This window comes from Felis catus, chromosome B1 (genome assembly GCF_018350175.1).
Source record: "Felis catus isolate Fca126 chromosome B1, F.catus_Fca126_mat1.0, whole genome shotgun sequence".
NCBI classification, from domain to species: Eukaryota; Metazoa; Chordata; class Mammalia; order Carnivora; family Felidae; genus Felis; species Felis catus.
The window spans coordinates 166,662,825-166,685,581 of NC_058371.1; positions in this window are offsets into that span (position 1 = coordinate 166,662,825).

A 22,757-nucleotide genomic window follows, 5' to 3' on the forward strand; every position below is an offset into this window, starting at 1 on the left:
ATTTGAGGTAGAACCCACTCTTATAGAAACACAGCATAAATTTACATTAATTTTTTACCAGATTGTTTTTTTTCCCAAACTATGTTTTCAGCTTATATCCTTGATAGCTAGGTTTTGCTATACCTAGTTTGGACGAGAACAAACATAGTGTACAAAATGATGCTTATTTTGCATGATGTGCCAGCTTACTTTTTCTTTGGTCATCCTCTTATTTGTGGGTTGGATGGGCTGGGGCAGACAGGGTTGTTTATTGTTCCTGAAGCAGCCAAGTCCTAAGAGAGTGACTGTTGTCGAGAAGAGGGAGGGGGTTCATCCCAAAGTCAAGGCAGCCCCCATTAGTTCTTTATAAGAATGTGACAAAAGTGTAAACATTAACCAAAGATTAAAAGAAGCAAAAGAATGCAATCAAAATAAGAAATGCAAAAACACATGACCCATTTCTTTTCACTTCTTCCGGGGTAAAATGCAAGAGGAAGGGAGCTATTATAAACTCAGAAGAATTTCCATATGCTCATAATAATACCAACACCAGAGATCCTCTTGTGGGAACTCAGAAATTTATCTTATTTGATTTTTGGCTCAGTTTGTACACATCAACATTTTCCAACATGCAGTATATATATATATATATAGGCCCATGTTGTCTTCTTTCATCAACCCCCAACTCCTTGGTCCTTATCCCAAACACTAGAAACACTACTAGAAAATATCAAGTAGAGACAGAGTGGATACTACTTCTGCCTCTCTGCCTTAGCAGCATATGCCTATTATGTCCATATTCATCTTATAGGCTAGTAGGATGTGGTACGTTATCTACAGAAAGCAAGTCAGGGCAAATCTTCAACAATCAATTTGAGAGTTGTAAATCATAAAATCATAGACTGTTAGAACTGAAAGATCATCGGATCCAATCTAATCATTGTAATTAACTTTACAGAGATAAAAATATAGTCCAAGAATGGTAAAACTGACTTTGTTGTTCAAGGATGCAAAGTTAGTGTCAGTTTCATTGATAATATACTTGTTCTTTTACATTCTGTATGTAGGGGAATATATTTTATTTTGTATCCCTAAAATAAGATTTAATTTTTTTATTGATACACTGCAGCATTTCACATTGTGTATGAAGGGTTTAAGATCTTTTAAATTTACCATTATATTCTATATCAGTATAATTATCCATATTAAGCTGTAGTATTTAGCATTAAGAAAAAAATTATTTTCTATTGGCTTCCTTGAAATGAGCAGTTTGCTTCCTGTTGCTAAGGAAACAGATTTTTGCATAAAATGTAATGTAACATTGATGTCACAGTAAACCAATAAAGTGGAAATCTTTAAAGTCTGTCAACATCTTGAGAATAAGCAGTTTGCTCTAATCAAAATGAATTCAAAATTATTCTGAGCATGTGCAAATGCAGTATTTTAGAAACACATTTCTGCTGGTAAGGACTTGTTTTGTTTATCTACTTTATTCAAAATCAACATAAAGTATTTTTAATATGTGCTTATACTATATACAATTTATATTTTTATAATGACAAATTACTATAAGTCTAATTAAAAGGTTATTTTAACAAAGCAGTAGTAATTATGCTTAAAAACAGAAAAGATAATTTAAAAATCAAGTGAATTTTCATTCACTTGAATGAATGGTCTTAGTATTATCTTTTATGAAAAAATAAAACTGAACAATATGACATCCTTTATTTCTCAAGTTTTCTTAATAACATAAAAGATAGTGCAGATATGCAGAGCAGACTATCTTAGGTCAATAGCAAGGAGCATTTTTTTTCTAATTATAGCTCAATTAAGGAAAAATAAAATTTATAGTTTATAGGAAACACTACATTTTTATTAACAATACTTATAAACCACTAAAATGTTACTTCTTTGGCATTTTCAAGAAGTAGCAACATGGTAACAGCTGACTAATCCTTTAATTTTAAATAAAATTTCGTGTATGCCATGAAATGAACTAGCCTCTTTAAGATGTAGTTCACTTACTTACTGGCTTAGAGGTTTAGTTGAGTGTCTGGTTATATGCATGAACCCTTTTAAGGGGGCAGAGAGCACCTTCCTTTCAAGGGACCTGAAATGGTAGCACAGTGTCCATGGTCCTGCATGGTAGGGTTAAAAGAGCTTCAGGTACCACACAGATCCCTGCTATGCTGGATCCCCTGCAATTAAAACAGGGTCATTGCCTAGATCCTACGGGGACAGAAAACTAGAAATTGGGCTGCATTGGTGGGAGGCTTGAAGAAAACGGACTTGGGTTTTGGTTGTTTGTGCAGGAAGTCTACAGTGAAGCCTACACATTTTTTTTTCCAAACTCGGGAAAATCTGGTGTCTCATCATAAGATTAACAGTTTTGGAAATCAGGAAACCTGAATTTAAAGTTGTATATTTTGATATATTCAATCCTGTTTTGTATTGAAGTTTTTGGTTTATATGCCTGATTCGTGGGGCCACTACAGATTTTATTTATAACTTTCTATGGCCTTTGTCACATTCAGTGCTAGATGAGTGTTGGGAAGTACTCCTTTCTGTCCTGTTTGCAATCTAGTGTTTTAGAGACAATGCAATGATTTGTACATTTCAGCATGCTTGCAGCGTATAATGTCCTATATGTCTCAGTATCACAGTCATTACATTTGTGTTGGAAAAATGAGGGAGTTGTTTAACTTTATTTGGGTTGTATCAACAATTCTCTTAACATAGCTTTTATAATTGAGGTAAGAGGGGTGTGTGTGTGTGTGTGTGTGTGTTGATGCAAATGCTTTCATCCTTGGATAATTATTACATTATAAACTTAACTAAAAGGGCTGCTCAAGTCAATTATACACTTAAAAATTGCTATCAGAGCTGTAGGATATTTGTTAAAAATGTGTGTTCAGTGACACTGTACATATACAATCCATTTAAGAAAAATCAAATTATATTTCTCAAACAGTAGACCTACTATTAGAACCACAAGGTAACAAAATAACACATACCACTTCCGCAGCTCTCCTGGAGTTATTTTACAAAACTTTCTCTATGTGATTTTCTCCCCAAATAATCATTATTTCTGAAGTGCTAGTGAATATATTAAGGAGCCCTAGAACATGCCTTAAAATAAAGAAACCTTTTTTTTTTTAAATCACTTTAGCATTTGGATACTTGTTGGTTTAGGATCACAAAATAAATAGACTTGGTTGCAAAGTAAATCTCTGTGCACACCCACTGCCCTGGTAGCTTGACTTCAGCTTTGTCCGAGACGGTGCTGGAGTGATCTCAATTTTTTTTTTCAAGGTTTATTTATTTTTCAGACAGAGAGACAGAGTGACAGAACATGAGCGGGGGAGGGGCAGAGAGAGAGACACACACAGAATTTGAAGCAGGCTCCAGGCTCTGAGCTGTCAGCACTGAGCCAGCCACAGGGCTCAAACCCAGGAACCATAGGATCATGACCTGAGCCGAAGTGGGATATTTAACCTACTGAGCCACCCAAGAGCCCTTGGAGTGACCCCTCTTTGTCTGTGCTGCCCTTCACGTTCTCCATGGGATCTTTCCTGGCATCACTCTGCCTTTCCCTCTTCCTATAGACCAAGTCCCAATAGAAATTACCAGGCTCTGAAGCTGAAGAAAATATACTCTCATCATGTAGGCTGTCTCTTACTTACTAACCACATGATCTTGGACATGCCAACAAATATCCCCAAACTTCCATTTTCTCAATTGTAAAATAAAGATTAAAAAGAAAGAAACCCACCTGTTGATAAATTATGCACGTAAATCCTGAGGCAGAATGTTTGACATAGAATTAAATGCAGGGAAAGATAGCTATGGTGATGATGATAATGCTCGATGCATAGAAAGAGAAAAAGGCCCCCTAGATATATCACAGGGTTGTGAAATCCTGTCATTAATACCTGTGTGAAGGATTCTCTTGAGAAAAATAAATTACTAAAAAAGATTAAGATAAAATTATTCTCCATTGATTTTAGACCTGACTTTTCTTTCCCATTCTAAAGAAGAAAAGATATTGAATAATGCTACACAGGTTATCAGAGATAAGAAAGTCAACAAGCTTTTAATTAAGTTATTCCAATTATGGGATCAGTGCCCCAGGGTGCAGATATTTTATCTTTACCAAGCAGCTAAGAACCATTTCCACTTAGTGCCATGCTACCACCCTCTTACTTGTTCCACAATAATGCTGGTAAGTCTTTTGCTTTAAGGATGTGTGTTAAAATATTTGTTACCTTAATGATTCCTGAATTATAGAAATTTTAGTAGTGGACAGTGTTTTGGGGTAGGAGGGCTTCTGGAAGGAAAGAATAAGAAAAATTATTTCAAATGTTTTCAAATTCAAAAGAAAAGTTTTTTGTACTGTAGAGTTCTGCCTTTTAGTGTGCCATTCATTGTACTAATAAAACTTTTATATACCTGCATAGCAAACTTGTTAAAAATCAAATCACTTTGAGTGAGTAGTGATAACAAAGAAGAGAAAAAAGAAAAGGAGATAATATAGCTAAAACTGACAGTATTCACAAACACTAGTAAAATCTAATAAAGATGAAATATATATCATGGCCAAATAACCCACAGACACAGTACGCATTGCTTTGGTGACAAACTATTCTTTTCATTCTAGGCCCATAAATACAAAGTAAAAATCTCTACAGGACAAATTTTATTTACATATTTTCCATGTGCTAAAATTGACATTTGAATTTTAAACCATTTTAAAGACTACTGGAATTCATTTTTATTTGCTCTCTGAAAATATTTTCTTTTTCCCTTACATTAGATTTTGAAGGCTGTTTCCATAGAAACCCCTTCATCAAGCAAGAGCTTGAACTTTTTTTTTTAAAGAACACAAAATGGGCTTGACCATCTCTTTTCCTATAGAGGTATAAACAACCTAAAATAGCAAACAAAACAATTTTACATGTAAGCTGACATTTACAGTGTAACCCCTGTGGTCAGTAGGGAGAAAGTGCATGGAATTGTTCTTTGATGGTTTGTCTCTATAATTCTTAGAGTACAGGCTGCTGTGACAATGTTCCTTTTTTCTTTCTTCTCTCCTCTTTCCTTCCCTTCTTTCCTGTATTAGTGTCCTATGGCTGCTGTAATAAATGACTACACACTTGGTGGCTTATAACAGAGAAAATGTATGTTCTCTTAAAGTTCTAGAGGACAGAAGTCTTTTTTTTTCAATATATGAAATTTATTGTCAAATTGGTTATCATACAACACCCAGTGCTCATCCCAAAAGGTGCCCTCCTCAATACCCATCACCCACCCTCCCCTCCTTCCCACCCCCCATCAACCCTCAGTTTGTTCTCAGTTTTTAAGAGTCTCTTATGCTTTGGCTCTCTCCCACTCTAACCTCTTTTTTTTTCCTTCCCCTCCCCCATGGGTTCCTGTTAAGTTTCTCAGGATCCACATAAGAGTGAAACCATATGGTATCTGTCTTTCTCTGTATGGCTTATTTCACTTAGCATCACACTCTCCAGTTCCATCCACGTTGCTACAAAGGGCCATATTGCATTCTTTCTCATTGCCACATAGTACTCCATTGTGTATATAAACCACAATTTCTTTATCCATTCATCAGTTGATGGACATTAGGCTCTTTCCATAATTTGGCTATTGTTGAGAGTGCTGCTATAAGTCTTAAAACAGTTTCACTGGGCTAAAGTCAAGGTAAAGGAAGGGCTGGTTCCTTTTGTAGGCTACAGGGAAGAATCCCTTTCCTTGGCTGTTTTAGCATCTGGTAGCAGCCTGTTCCTTGACTGGTGACCTACTTCTTGCATTATTCCAACCACTGGATTCTGTTGCCATTTCTTCTATCATCTCTGCTCTTCTCACTCCCTCTTATTAGAACCCTTGTGATTACATCCCATCTACTTAGATAATCCAGGATGACCTTCCCATCTCAAAATCCTTAATCTTATTACACCAGCAAAGACCTTTTTGCCATAGAAGGTAACATTCATGGTTGTGGGTTTATTTAGCCTCCAATACTTTCTTTCTTTCTGTTTCCTGTATTTCAGGTTATTGTTTGTACAAAAGCAAACAAAAATAATAATAGCATAGTTTGTAGGTTTAGGTAATGAAGAAAGACAAATAAAGCTTCTCACCAGCAAAGGTTCAGCTCAAGTAGGGTTTGAAGACAACTGAGATGGTACTTGGTTGCCTGTGTCAACAAAAATACCAGATAACTTGCTCAGTACATTTTCAGAGATGATGATGACAAATTTTTATGTTTGCATAATGCCTTAAATATTTGCGTAGAATTTCATGCAATACAGCAATGAGGCTAATAGGATTATGCAGTTTTCCTCATTGGGAAATTAAGGTCCTGAGAGGCTAAGTGCCTTGTAGAAGCTTACAACCTTGGAACTACCACTAAGGTTGTGATCGAAGCACTGTCCTGCCTCCTTGCTCGGTGACTTTATCACTGTGTTTAGAGTCTCAGGCTTGGAAGAGTATAGGTTATTTCTTCTTGTACCTTCTTATGAAAGGTACATTGTGCGAATAAATATAACGATGAAGGCTTTAGAAATATGTGCCTTATTTTTCTTTAGGAATCTAAGCCATTACCAATGTTTAGATTTGCACCATATGACAAATTTCTTTTTACTCTGAAGAGCCTGGTTTTTTGTCTGCCTTCTTTGTATATAAAAAAAAATAAAAACCTTATTGTTAAATATTTGGAAAAAATATATAAATGTATAAAAATGAAACACTTATGATCCCACGAGAAAAACAACTGTTTTTCTTTATTCTTAGCATGATTACTTCACGTCTTCTTCTATGCAATTTTTCACAAATGTATGTTTTTTCAAAACTGAGAGTGCATTGTAACCTTTTTTTCCCTGTATAATTAGAAACATAAACTAGTCATAAACATTTCCTTATCATTGTATGCTATTATTATGCTAGAAATTATTTTGTCTTTGGTATATACATTGGATTGTTTTTAGAATTTAAAACTAAAGGCAAAATTGCACACTCAAATATGATTAGAGCTAAGATTCTATATTCAAAGTGCTAATCACTAACCATTAGAATTTTTCTAGCAGTTATCTGCAAATGCCCAATTCCTTGGCATTTTGTCAATATTGGATGTACAATTTTCAATGTTTCCAACAAATAATCCACAGTGTTATTCCTTTGTTGTTATAATTTGCTCTTTAGTTAACAGTAGGATGAACTTTCTTCTTTTGCCATTTTATATCATTATGAATTGTTTGTTTACTTCCTTTGCAGGTATGTCTTTTTGTTGAATTTTTAAATTTATGTAAATGCTTATTAATCCTATTAAAACTCTACTGCTTGGTATATAGAAATATTAAATTATGAGTTTTAATATCACCAGTTAAAAGCTTCTATTTTACACTTAAGAAAAGAAAAAAAGTACACTCACCTTTAATTGGCTAAGTTTTTAAGCTGTCAAGTGTCAATAATTATATGTTTATTTTTTAAAATATGTTTACTGTTTTATATTGTTTTTTGTCAGACAATTAATACTAAGTGTTCAATAACACTGTGTATGATTATATGAGAAAAGAAATGTGTTGATACAAATTATAGGCCATATGGATTATTCTTACATGAATAAAATATGGGTTTTGTTTGTTTGTTATTTATTTTTGAGAGAGCGAGGGAGTTAGAGAAAGTGCACACAAGCAGAGAAGGGGTAGAGAGAGAGGAAGAGGGAGAGTTTTCCATGCAGACATTGTGTTGTCAGGTAGGAGCCCGACATGGGGCTTCGATCCCACCTTGAGGTCGCAACCTCAGACAAAACCAAGAGCCTGACACTTAACCAACTGAGCCACCTAGGTGCCCCTCAACTATGGTATTCTTCCAAAGTCTTTATGTACTCAACGGTTTTGTTACCTCTAGAATAGGTATCTCCTATCTCCATTCTCTTATTAATCAATCTTTTTTTTTTAATGTTTATTTATTTATTTTGAGACAGAGAGTCTGGGGGAGGGTCACAGAGAGAGAGAGAGAGAGAGAGAGAGAGAGAGAGAGAGAGAGAATCCCAAGCAGGCTCTGTACTGTCAGCACAGAGCCTAATGCTGGGCTCAGACCCGCAAACTGATACCATGACCCAAGCCGAAATCAAGAGACTGACACTCAACCAGCTGAGCCACACAGACGCCCCTTTTCTTTTTAGTCATTCTTGAACCTACTCCAATCAGACTTTTCAGCCAGCCCCACCACACAACACATACCCTCTGAATTCCCCATTGCTATGTGAGCTTGATGGATGACATAGGTGTTGAGGTTACAGGACTGACTCAAGACACCTAAGAAGTTAAGCTTATAGTTTGAGGTAACCAATAAAGGCACATATGGAAATAAGGTCCCTTTGTAGATCTGGAGACTGTAAATACAACATCCCAGTGGTGACACTTTTGTGCCCTGTGGAAATAATGTCATTATTCAAGATTCAACTAAAATGTCACTTTTCTTTTTTTTTTTTTTGCTTTGTGTGTATATGTTTATGTGAGGATATATACAGGGGAAAACATTTGAATAATCAATATATTCATCCACTTAAAAACTGAATTTTAGAAAACAATTTAGAATTATTTTTTTTAATTTTTTTTTCAACGTTTATTTATTTTTGGGACAGAGAGAGACAGAGCATGAACGGGGGAGGGGCAGAGAGAGAGGGAGACACAGAATCGGAAACAGGCTCCAGGCTCTGAGCCATCAGCCCAGAGCCCGACGCGGGGCTCGAACTCCCGGACCGTGAGATCGTGACCTGGCTGAAGTCGGAGGCTTAACCGACTGCGCCACCCAGGCTCCCCTAGAATTATTTTTAATCCTTCAACTACAGATATATTTTTAAGTGATAAATCATTATTTCAAAATAGTATCTCAAGGTATTCTCATATAATTCTTTTTTATTAACTTGTTTTATTTTCTATTTTTTAAAACTTATATCCAAATTAGTAATCATATAGTGCAACAATGATTTCAGAAATAGATTCCTTAGTGCCCCTTACCCATTTAGCCCATCCACTCTCCCACAGCCCCTCTAGTAATCCCCAGTTTGTTCTCCATATTTATGAATCTCTTCTGATTTGTCTCCCTCCCTGTTTTTGTATTATTATTGTTTCACTTCCCTTATGTTCATCTGTTTTGTCTCCTAAAGTCCTCATATGAGTGAAGTCATATGATTTTTGTCTTTCTTTCACTGACTAATTTCACTTACCATAATAGCCTCCAGTTCCAGCCACATAGTTGCAAATGGCAAGATCTCATTCTTTTTGATTGCCGAGTAATACTCCATTGTATATATATACCACTTCTTCTTTATCCATTCATCCATCGATGCACATTTGGCCTTTTTCCATACTTTGGCTATTGTTGATAGTGCTGCTATAAACATGGGGGTGCATGTGTCCCTTTGAAACAGCACACCTGTATCCCTTGGATAAATGCATACTAGTGCAATTGTTGGGTCATAGGGTAGTTCTATTTTTAGTTTTTTGAGGAACCTCCATACTGTTTTCCAGAGTGGCTGCACCAGCTTGCATTTCCACCAACAATGCAAAAGAGATCCTCTTTCTCTGCATCCTCACCAACATCTGTTGTTGTCTGAGTTGTTAATGATAGCCATTCTGACAGGTGTCAGGGGTATCTCATTGTAGTTTTGATTTGTATTTCCCTGATGATGAGTGATGTGGAGCATTTTTTCATGTGTCGGTTGACAATCTGGATATCTTCTTTTTTTTTAAATTTTTTTTTTAATGTTTATTTATTTATTTATTTAAAAAATTTTTTTTTCAACGTTTATTTATTTTTGGGACAGAGAGAAACAGAGCACGAACGGGGGAGGGGCAGAGAGAGAGGGAGACACAGAATCGGAAACAGGCTCCAGGCTCTGAGCCATCAGCCCAGAGCCTTACGCGGGGCTCGAACTCACGGACCGTGAGATCGTGACCTGGCTGAAGTCGGACGCTTAACCGACTGCGCCACCCAGGCGCCCCTAATGTTTATTTATTTTTGACAGAGAGACAGAGAATGAGTGGGGAGGGGCAGAGAGAGGGGAAGACACAGAATCTGAAACAGGCTTCAGGCTCTGAGCTGTCAACACAGAGCCCAAAGTGGGGCTCGAACTCACAGACCATGAGATCATGACCTGAGCCGAAGTCGGATGCTCAACTGACTGAGCTACCCAGGTGCCCCGGATATCTTCTTGGAGAAGTGTCTATTCATGTCTTTTGCTCATTTCTTCACTGGATTATTTGTTTTTTGGGTGTTAAGTTTGATAAGTTCTTTATAGATTTTGGATACTAACCCTTTATCTGATATGTCGTTTGCAAATATCTTCTCCCATTACATCATGTGCCTTTTAGTTTTGCTGATTGTTTCCTTCGCTGTGCAAAGCTTTTTATTTTGATGAGGTACTAGTAGTTCATTTTTGCTTTTGTTTCCCTTGCCTCCAGAGAAGTGTTGAGTAAGAAGTTGCTGAGGCCAAAATCAAAGAGGTTTTTGCCTGTTTTCTCCTCGAGGATTTTGATGGCTTCCTGTCTTAACACTGACGTCTTTCATCCATTTTGAGTTTATTTTTGTGTGGGGTGTAAGAAAGTGGTCCAGGTTCATTCTTCTGCATGTCGCTTTCCAGTTTCCCAACACCAGTTGCTTAAGAGGCTGTCTTTATTCCATTGGATATTCTTTCCTACTTTGCCAAAGATTAGTTGGCCATGTGTTTGTGGTTCCATTTCTGGGTTCTCTATTCTGTTCCATTGATCTGATTGTCTGTTCTTGTGCCAGTACCATACTGTCTTGATGATTACAGCTTTGTAGTATGCTTGAAGTCCAGGATTGTGATGCCTCCTGCTTTGTTTTTTTGTTTTTTTTTCAAGATCACTTTAGCTATTGGGGGTCTTTTCTGATTCCATACAAATTTTAGGATTATTTGTTCTAGCTCTGTGAAGAATGCTGGTGTTATTTTGATAGGGATTGCATTGAGTATGTAGATTACTTTGGGTAGTATCAACATTTTAACAATATTTGTTCTTCCTATCCAGGAGCATGGAATCTTTTTCCATTTTTTTGTGTCTTCTTCAACTTCTTTCATAAGCTTTCTATACTTCTCAGTGTATAGATTTTTCACCTCTTTAGTTATATTTATTCTTAAGTATTTTATGGTTTTCGATGCAACTGCAAATAGGATCCATTCCTTGATTTGTCCTTCTGCCGCTTCATTGTTAGTGTACAGGAATGCAACCAATTTCTGTTCATTGGTTTTATATCCTGCAACTTTGCTGAATTCATGAGTCCTAGCAGTTTTTTGGTGGAATCTTTTGTGTTTTCCATATAAAGTATCATGTCTTCTGTGAAGAGGGAAATTTTGACTTCTTCCTGGCTGATTTGGATGCCTTTTATTTCTATGTGTTGTCTGATTGCAAAGGCTAAGACTTCCAATACTATGTTGAATAACAGTGGTGAGAGTGGACATCCCTGTCTTATTCCTGACCTTAGGGGGAAAGCTCTAAGTTTTTTCCCCATTGAGGATGATATTAGCATTGTGTCGTTCATATATGGCTTTTATGATCTCTAGGTATGCTCCTTCTATCCTTACTTTCTTGAGGGTTTTTATCAAGGAAGGATGCTGTATTTTGCCAAATGCTTTCTCTGCATCTATTGAGAGGATTATATGGTTCTTGTCCTTTCCTTTATTGATGTGATGAATCATGTTAATTGTTTTGCAGATATTGAACCAGCCCTGCATCCCAGGTATTAATACCACTTGGTCATGGTGAATAATTTTTTTAATGTATTGTTGGATCTGGTTGGCTAATATCTTGTTGAGGATTTTTGCATCCATGTTCATCAGGGATATTGGTCTATAGTTCTCCTTTTTAGTGGGGTATCTCTCTGGTTTTGGAATCAAGGTACTGCTGGTTTCATAGAAACATTTTGGAAGTTTTCCTTCCATTTCTATTTTTTGGAACAGCTTCAAGAGAATAGGTGTTAACTGTTCCTTAAATGTTTGGTAGAATTCCCCTGGAAAGCCATCTGGCCCTGGACTCTTGTTTTGTGGCAGATTTTTGATTATTAATTCGATTTCTTCACTAGTTATGGGTCTGTTCAAATTTTCTATTTCTTCCTGTTTCCGTTTTGGTAGTGTATATGTTTCTAGGAATTTGTCCATTTCTTCCAGATTTCCCATTTTATTGGCATACAATTGCTTATAACATTCTCTTATTATTGTTTCTATTTCTGCTGTGTTGGTTGTAATCTCTCCTCTTTCATTCTTGATTTTATTTATTTGGGTTCTTTCCTTTTTCTTTTTGATCAAACTGGCTAGTGGTTTATCAATTTTGTTAATTCTTTCAAAGAACCAGCTTCTGGTTTCATTGATCTTTTCTAGTGTTTTTTGTTTGTTTGTTTTTTTGTTTGTTTGGTTTTTTTTGTTTTTTGGTTTTTTTTTTTTTTTTGGTTTCAATAGCATTGGTTTCTGCTCTAATCTTTATTATTTCCTGTCTTCTGCTGGTTTTGGGTTTTATTTGCTGTTCTTTTCCCATCTCCTTAAGGCATAAGGTTAGGTTGTATATCTGAGATCTTTCTTCCTTCTTTAGGAAGGCCTGGATTGCTATATATGTTCCTCTTACGCCTTTGCTGCATCCCTGTGGTTTGGGGTTGTGGTGTTATCATTTTCATTGGCTTCCATATACTTTTTAATTTCCTCTTTAACTTCTTGGTTAGCCCATTCATTCTTTAGTAGGATGTTCTTCAGTCTCCAAGTATTTGTTACCTTTCCAAATTTTTTCTTGTGGTTGATTTTGAGTTTCATATAGTGTTGTGGTCTGAAAACATGCACGGTATGATTTTGTTCTTTTTGTACTTATTTAGGGCTGATTTGTGTCCCAGTATGTGGTCTATTCTGAATAATGTCCATGTGCACTGGAGAAGAATGTATATTCCACTGATTTAGGATGAAATGTTCTGAATATATCTGTTAAGTCCATCTGGTCCAGTGTGTCATTCAAAGCCATTGTTTCCTTGTTGATTTTTTGATCAGATGATCTGTCCATTGCTGTGAGTGGGGTGTTGAAGTCTCCTACTATTATTTTATTACTATCGATGAGTTTCTTTATGTTTGTGATTAAATGATTTCTATATTTGGGTGTCTCACATTTGGCACATAAATGTTTACAATTCTTAGGTCTCCTTGGTGGATAGACCCCTTGATTATGGTACAATGCCCCTCTGCATTTCTTTTTTTTTTCTTTTTTTTTGGGGGGGGACAGAGAGAGACAGAGCATGAACGGGGGAGGGGCAGAGAGAGAGGGAGACACAGAATTGGAAACAGGCTCCAGGCTCTGAGCCATCAGCCCAGAGCCTGATGCGGGGCTCGAACTCACGAACCGCGAGATCGTGACCTGGCTGAAGTCGGATGCTTAACCGACTGCGCCACCCAGGCGCCCCTACCCCTCTGCATTTCTTGATACAGTCTTTATTTTAAAGTCTAGATTGTCTGATATTAGTATGATTACTCCAGCTTTCATTTGTTGACCATTAGCAAGATAGATGGTTCTCCATCCCCTTATTTTCAATCTGAAGGTGTCTTTATGTCTGAAGTGGGTCTCTTGTAAACAAACAGCATATAGATGGATCTTATTTTCTTATCCATTCTGTTACCCTATGTCTTTTGATTGGAGATTGATTCCATTGACATTTAGAGTGATTACTGAAAGATATAAATTTATTGCCATTATGATGCTTGTAGAGTTGGAGTTTCTGGGGGTGTTATCTGGTCCTTTCTAATCTTTGTTGCTTTTGGAATATATATATATATATATATATATATATATATAACATATATTATATATATTATATATACATTATTATATATTATATATAACATATATTATATCTATTATATACATTATATATTATGTATAACATATATTATATATATTATATCTATTAATGTATATATAATATATATAAATATATATATAAATATATTGTTATATATATATATAAATATATTGTTATATATATATATATATATATATATATATATATATATATATATATTGTTTTTTTCCATCTTTTCTCCCCTGGGAGAGTCCCCCTTAAAATTTCTTGCAGGGCTGGTTTAGTGGTCACAAACACCTTTAATTTTCATTTGTCTGGGAAACTTTTTATCTCTCTTTCTATTTTGAATGACAGCCTTGCTGGATAAAGAATTCTTGGCTGCGTATTTTTCTGATTCAGCACATTGAATATATCCTGCCAGTCCTTTCTGGCCTGCCAAGTTTCGGTAGATAGGTCTGCTGCAAACCTGATCTGACTTCCCTTGTAGGTTAGGGACTTTTTTCCCCTGCTGCTTTCATGACTCTCTCCTTGCCTGAGTATTTTCTGAATTTGATATGATTTGCCTTGTTGATGGTTGGTTTTTGTTGAATCTAATGGGGGTCCTCTGTGCTTCCTGGATTTTGATGTCTGTGTCTTTCCCCAGGTTAGGAAAATTTTCCGCTATGATTTCCTCACATAACCCTTCAACCCCTATTTCTCTTTTCCTCTTCTGGGACCCATAAGATTCTGATGTTGTTCCTTTTTAACGAGTCACTGATTTCTCTAATTCTTAAATCATGCTCTTTTGCCTTCATCTCCCTCTTTTTTTCTGCTTCATTATTCTGTATAAGTTTGTCCTCTATATCACTGATTCTCTGTTCTGCCTCATCCATCCTTGCCATTGTGGCATCCATCCGTGATTACAGCTCAGTTATAGCATTTGTTATTTCATCCTGACTAGTTTTTCCTTCTTTTATCTCTGCAGAAAGGTAGTCTAATCTATTTCGACTCCAGCAAGTTTTCTTATTATTGTGATTCTAAATTCTTGTTCAGACATCTTCCTTGTATCTGTATTGGTTGAATCCCTGGCTCTCGTTTGTTCGTGCTCTTTCTTTTGGGGTGAATTCCTTCATTTTTTTCATTTTTAAGGGAGAAGAGGAATTAATGAGGTAGAAAAATTAAAATTCAGAAAATTAAAATTAAAAAAATAGTAAAAGTAAAAAATTAAAAACACACACATACGGGGCGCCTGGGTGGCGCAGTCGGTTAAGCGTCCAACTTCAGCCAGGTCACGATCTCGCGGTCGGGAGTTCAAGCCCCGCGTCAGGCTCTGGGCTGATGGCTCAGAGCCTGGAGCCTGTTTCCGATTCTGTGTCTCCCTCTCCCTCTGCCTCTCCCCCGTTCATTCTCTGTCTCTCTCTGTCCCAAAAATAAATAAACGTTGAAAAAAAATTAAAAAAAAAAACACACACACATACACACAAATTCTAATAAATGATGCTAGATCCTCGTGTGTTTTGGTCTGGGTGTTGACAATCGTTTGACAGATTCGAGAAAAACTGGAGGTGGGGGGGAAAGGAAATCGTTTGAGAATTGAAAAAGTGAATATGCTGATGTAGGCTAAAATGAAATGATGGGAGTAAAATTGTATTTGAAAAAAATTAGACAAAAGTAAAGAATACAGTAGAAAAAAATAAAGAAAAATATTTTTAAGTAACATTGAAAATAAAAATGAATTTTTTTCTCTTTCTGTATTTAAGAAAAGAAAAGAAATGAAAAAGAGAAAAAGAAAAAAAAGAAATTGAAAATTTGAAAAAATGAATACACTGTAATGGACTAAAATAACTGATGGATAAAATAGAATTGGAAAAATTTATATAAAAGCAAAAAATATAGTAACAATATATTTTTATTAGAAATTGAGGGTAAAAATGAAGTTTTTCTCTTTCTGCATTCAAGAAAAAGAAAAGAAACAAAAAAGAGACAAAGAAAAAGAAAGAAAATCATTTAAAAGTTTGAAAAGGGGAATACACTGAAGTAGACTAAAATAGAACAGTGGAAGTAAGATAGAATTTGAAAAAAATTTACACTAAAGTAAAAAATATAGTAAAAATTTAAAGAAAAATGTTTTTAATAAAAATTGAAAATAACAATGAATTTTTTCTCTTTATGTATTCAAGAAAAAGAATAGTGCAAAAGAGAAAAAAAAGAAAATTGAATAGATGGACTTGCTAACAGATTGAAATAGGACTGAAATTACTTCGTTTTCCCCTTAGAAGTGAGACTATGTAGCACTTTATAGTCCATAAACTAACTAGGCGGTGAGATTTGTGTTCTTGAAGAAAGAGTTTGGCACAGTTGGGTGGGGCTCAGTGTAATGGCTCCTTGCTCCACTAGATGGCCCTGCTAGCCAAGTGACATGGAGTGTTGTGGTGTTTGTAGTTTCGTATGGTCATGCGCGGGAGTAGTGAAAATGACATCACCCAGCAACCCAGTCTCTAGTATCAGAACTCTGTTCTCCCCAGTCAGCAATCATGCACCTGTCCTCTGTCTTCAGCTTTCATCCACTCCCGCTTCTTCACTGTCCGTGACCAAGCCCTAGGCAGTACCTCTTTCCTGAGTTTTGTCTCAGATGCAGCTGTTTTCCCTGGCCCCTTATTTCTGAAGGACTGTAGCTTTGACCTGTTCCACTCCTCTGTGGAAAGTTCTTACTGAGCAATGGCCAGATGCTGGCTGCCCCCAGGAATGCTTGCAGGACCCTGCTGCTGCCAGTGCCCCGAGACTGTGGCTAGGTGCCAGCCCACCACAGAAAAAGCTCACAAGATAGTGTAGCAGCAGCTTTTCAGGGATTATGAAAAATCACAACACACATCTGGCACCAGGCTTCACCCTTAAGGACCTTGTTCCAGCACCAGCGAATGTGGGCGGTTTTCTGGGGTCTTCTGGGACCAGGTGGCTTCAACATCCTCCACCAAATGTCCTTCCAGCAGTGGAACCGCTTTTCCCCATGTGGCCCAAGAATCTCCCGGACCCCACTCTGTTCCTGGGGATTCACCCTTCCCACCAGAGCACCACCAGGTATGGAGCTGTGGAGTTGCAGCCTTTGTGCTCCCCTTGTTTACAGTCTTACTGGAATCTAAACACTCTCCTTTGTCCTTTGTCCTTTCTCCCTTTTTAGTTTAGTCCCTGTGGCTGTTTCCAATTTTGCACTTTCTTTCCAGCTGCTTTTGGGGAGGGGTGCTTTTTCTGTATTCTTTCCCTCCCCTGCCCCCAGTCTCTGTGCTCTCTCCCCCTGCAAAAGCAGCTTTGTGCCTGCTGCCGGCTTCTCTCTCCCCAAGTTCTCCTCTCTGCACCACTTACCTGCTGAATTCTGTGGTTCAGGTTGTGCAGATTATTGTGGTAATCCTCCAATCAGTTTTCTAGGTGTGTAGGATGGTTTAGTGTTGGTCTGGCTATATTTCATGGACACGAGACACACAAAAAACTTCCATGCTGTTCTGAAATCTTGGCTCCTACCCCTAAAATGTCATTTTTTTAAGAGAGGCCTCTCTAATGCCCCTGACCAAGTCATGTCCTATCTCTATTCTTTCTCATAGTACCTTCTTCACAGGGCATCAACATTTTAATTACAGTTCATGTAAATTTTTATTCATTGTTTGACCCACCCACAAATATATCTAACTTATGGAAGGCTAAAAATATGTTTGCTGTGTAAATAGAGGATAATTTTGAGATGCCTAGTTCAGTTTAATTATAACCTCATTGATTTTTTATTGACACATTTTTCTTTTTAAAAAACTTTTTTTAATGTTCATTTATTTCTGAGACAGAGAGAGACAGAGCATGAATTGAGGAGGGACAGATAGAGAGGGAGACACAGAATCCAAAGCAGGCTCCAGGCTCAGAGCTGTCAGCATAGAGCCCAATGTGGGGCTCGAAGTCAGAAACCATGAGATCATGACCTGAGCTGAAGTTGGTTGCTCAACTGACTGAGCCACCCAGACGCCCCTATTAACATACTTTTCTAAAACAATTAAGGATTCCTGTCCAGTGCATGGAATCCATAATACATTTATTATTTAACAAAGGACTTAGCAAGTCATTATATACATTTCCTAATAATATTATTAATAACTCAATAAAATTTATATCACTCTCAATACTGTTTCATGAAAATGTTGAATATGAAAAAAAATAATATATTTTAACTCATTTTATATTGAAAACAATTATAAAAGAAGACATGAATAGATACACAAAGAAATAACTTGTAGACCAGGGGATGCATCTAATATAAGACAAACTCAGTCTTATTTAATGAGGACAATTATTACTCAATATAATAAAAATATGATTGTTGGGTTGCTTTTTAGAAGACTTTATTTCCTTTTCTTATTATAAATTCTGTAGTTCTCAGTGGTCAAAAAGATGTGATATATATATATATATATATATATATATATATATATATATTTACAATGGAATATTACTCAGTGACCAAAAATAATGAAATCTTGTCATTTGCAACAATGTGGATGGAACTAGAGTATATTATGCTAAGTTAAATAAGTCAGAGAAAGACAAATATCATAAGACTTCACTTATATGTTGAATTTAAGACATGAAACAGATGAACATAAGGGAAGGAAAGCAAAAATAATATAAAAACAGGGAGGGAGACAAACCATTAAAGACTCTTAAATACAGAGAACAAACTGAGGGTTGCTGGAGGGGTTTGGGGTGATGGGATGGGCTTAATGGGCAAGGGGAATTAAGAAGAACCCTTGTTGGGATGCGCACTGGGTGTTACATGTAAGTAATGAATCACTAAATTCTATTCCTAAAATCATTATAACACTATATGTTAGCTAATTTGGATGTAAATTTTTTTAAAAAAGATGTGTTTATTATATATAGTTATTTTACTTTTAATGTTTTACAGGAAACTGGCATAAGGAATAGCATAAAAAAAGACTTAATTTTTAATGTGACATGCTTGGACGTCATTTGATATTACACCTCAAAATATTAACTATTACCTATTACCTCTACCTTAGTATGTGAAAAACCATGAAAATTTTAGGTAAAATTTTAGGTTGCTGAAGCTTTCAATAGATTGATTTGAGAAGAATTAAAGTGTTCATTTAATGAGCTTAAGCAGTATAACAGAGTTGTGAGTAATACGGATTTGTAAGATGTACTTTGATTCAACTCTTGGCTCTGACCTATAGTGCCTTTGTGAAGGAAAATGAAATATGCCCTGTAAATCTTAATTTTCTATGAATGAACAGAAAAATTAAATTCCCTTCCAAGAGCTATTTTGATATTGAATGCTAAACTAAATGCTAAACACATGGCCTGGGGCAATGACATATAAAAAATTAGCTTTAAGGAAGCTTCAAGAAACATGATTGGTAACACACCCAAGGCATAAAGAGTTTAGTGGGACATACTTTTCTACCTACTTAATTTTTCTTTTGCTTTGAAAAGACATGAAGACATTTATGGCAATATTAATACTTCATAAATATCACTAAAATCGGGAGTCCATTCACAAAGTAGCAAAGGCTTGATAAATCCTAAGCAGCCATAAGCTGGTGTGTAGAGCCTCTATGAAGAGGCTTATTAATCAGGTTTTCATATCTATCACACACGGATGTCCAAGTTTTCAAGATTTAGAATATGTTAAAAGCCACATAAAATATCTTCTGATTATAATATTTCTTTATTTCATTAATTCTTTTGATATTTCATGTTACCTAAAGGAAAAGAAGTGATTAATTGCCATTGACAATTGACAGGAATTCAAACATTACTTTGCAGTGTGAGTAAGGAAATCTTAGTGCAAAAAGAAATCTGGTTAATCAAATATTACAAATAGGTTTTATTGTATCCTAATTCCTATCTTTAGACTTTATCTTACCACAGAATTTCTGTAAGTTACATGACTTTTCTACGAATGACCATATACATACTTCTAAGTAGTCTACTGGCAAGTACAAACACATATATAACTTCTAGACTTAACATAAGTAATAATCAAGATTAGCTACACAAAATGATGAAATGAATGCTACCATGGTAGGAATGAATTTTTGCTGACCATAAACTTATAGGAAATATAATCTTTAATGTTTAACAAAACCTTGAAATATTTCTACATTTCATTAACACTGTTATGTCTAATGTTGCATTTGAATAATTTCCTATTAATATAATGTCTTATAGACTTACCAAATTACTCATACCTTGTCCTTTTGGATAGCAGACTAGATAGTTATAGATAATAATGCTATTATCCAGGGACAGTGGAAAAATGAAAATTTTATAATCAGGTTACCTCAGGTCAAAGTAAGAGAATAAAAAAAATTTATGTTGGTAGTTCATGTCCATTAAATTCTAGATTACTAAGGCACTCTGATAAATTCTCTGTTGAGCAACTTTAGAATTGGGTCTAGAGAATTAAGAAAATTATGTTTACAAGAATTGAAGAACAATTTAAAATTGTCATTCATCTTTCTGGAGTGTATTTCTTAGGGGAAGCATTCCAAGCTGACGAGTAAATGTGGGTTTGTGCTATCTGATGCTGTGTGAGACTGTGTGAGAGACAAAGCATCTGCAGAGAGCTCCTAATACTTGGGAGTCTATTAGGGAGCATATTGCTTGCAATTTTATTGTTGGTTTAAAATTGCTTGTTTAGATTAGGTCCTCTAAAATAGAATATGTTCACTATTATTGGAAACATAAGACAACATTTGAATTTACATTATCATGCACATATTTAAACATAATTGTAACTTGCAGGAAATCACTAATTATCTTTCAAATTGACTTCTTTTTTATCCCTAAAATTCAATGCAATGAGTAGTGTTCAATGCTTACGTGTTCTGACATGTACTGATATGAGTGGGCAGTTAAACCCAGTGTTAACTCTTAAGGAAATTAATAGGAGATTAACATGTATCATTCATAATATTTGTTCTAGTTTTAGCTATACTTGCACACACATGTATCTAGTCATAATTCACATAAAATGAACATATACTATTATGCTGATAGAGGGTATAATTTCTACCCTTGCTGCTTTGGTCTAAGTTATTTTTAACTTTGCCTTCAATGTCTATGGTATCTTCTATGTATAAATAAGAATGTCTTACATTTTATAAGAATGTACATCTTAATTTCACCATGGACTTCAGACACCTATATAATTAAGGAAACAGTAACTTGAGTGGCTAATGTTCATAATGGAAACATGAAAAAAAGCAAGCAAAACACTGATTCATGACTTTACCAATTTTCCTTATCAGCTGAATAAATGATATGATGAAATTAATATAGTCAAAAAATGATATGATGAAATTAATATAGTCAAAATAATCTACATATTATTAAATAAAATATACATTGACTAAGATATTACCAATAGAAGGCACAGAATCTGGCAGAAGAAAAAAAATAAAACTTCTTCACCAACAGGATTTAGAAGTAGACATTAACTGAAAATGTTTGGAAAGGGTACCCAGTTAAGATATTTAGTATTCTCTTTTCCGCCCCCTGATTTTGGAGGGTTCTCTCGCAATAAGTACTCAAACTCAGTAAAATATGAAAATAAGAGTGAAATTCATTCACACCACAAACAACTATTCATTTTGCACCAATTATTGTCAGGAACTATTTTGGGCTCTGGGAACACTAAGGTAAAAAAGAAAATTAATGTTTCACAGAGCTGTAATAAGTAGACAATTGTTAACATAGTTCAATGAGTTCTTTGACTGGGATATTTTACATTATATTACTGAGTATTAAAAAGGGAGCCTCACCAACAATCGGGGTCAGTGAAGATACAATGTGAGAAATGGCATAGTATATGAGACCTGCAGGATGAATAGAGGTTAGCCTGATAAAGAACTTGTGTGGGGTAAGAGGAAGTGTCTGAGTTAAAGGAAACAGTATGTACAGAAATATAGAAAAAAATACTGTCACATTCCCCTCTGATACCTTCGTCAGATTTAAGACATCCATCTTCCTCCCACTAAGAATTATCTACCATCAAAGTCTCGATTCTGTATCCCTTCCTGGGAATTTCCATCCACCGCCCAAATCTGCCTTGCCTAGGGTTGTACTGTCTCCCAAAGAACTGTTCATTATGAGTTGATGTGGCAATATCAACATCTAACCCTCCTTGCTACAGTTTGAGGGAATCTAAAGAGACATCATAGCTCCAAAGTTTTCTACATTATTGGCTAAGAGCTCAGTTGTCATCACATCGTTGCTTAGGTTTTCTCTCCTTCCAACTTTTGCTGGCCTTAACCCCTTACAGGTATATTCTTCTAGAACACTCCCTAATAAGCCATTGGCACGCAACTCTTCATCTCAGTATCTATTTCCAGAGTACCCAGTCTAAGGGTAGCACAGAAGTGGAAGATAACATGACATCTGAAACATGACTAACATGGCTATGGTTTGGAGATTTCGGCAGAAGCAAAAAAAATGAAAGTGGAGAAGGAAGTGTGAGTCAGCTTGTCTTGGAAATCTTGTTGAAAAGTTGTTATAAAAGCAATGGAAAGGGGTTGAAGTGTTTTATGTAGAAGAATGACACAGTCACATTGGAATTTCATAAGATTACTCTGGCAGCTGGATGGATAATGGATTAGATGAAGACAAGGGTGAAGGCAAAGAGACTGGTTAAGAAGTTGCAGTAGTATTCATTGCAAGAAGTGACATCTGAACTAATGTGGGGACAATGGGGAAAGAGATAACTGAATGGGTATGAAATCTGTTTTGGAGTTAGAATAGACAGAAATTAATGATTGGATGTGTAGGGAGACAAAAATGTAGTTTCAAATAAAGCTCATATGTGTGGCATTGTGGTTAAATGATGGTACCGTTTACGGAAACAGAGGAAGTGTGGCCTCTGTTATCTTTGTAAGTAA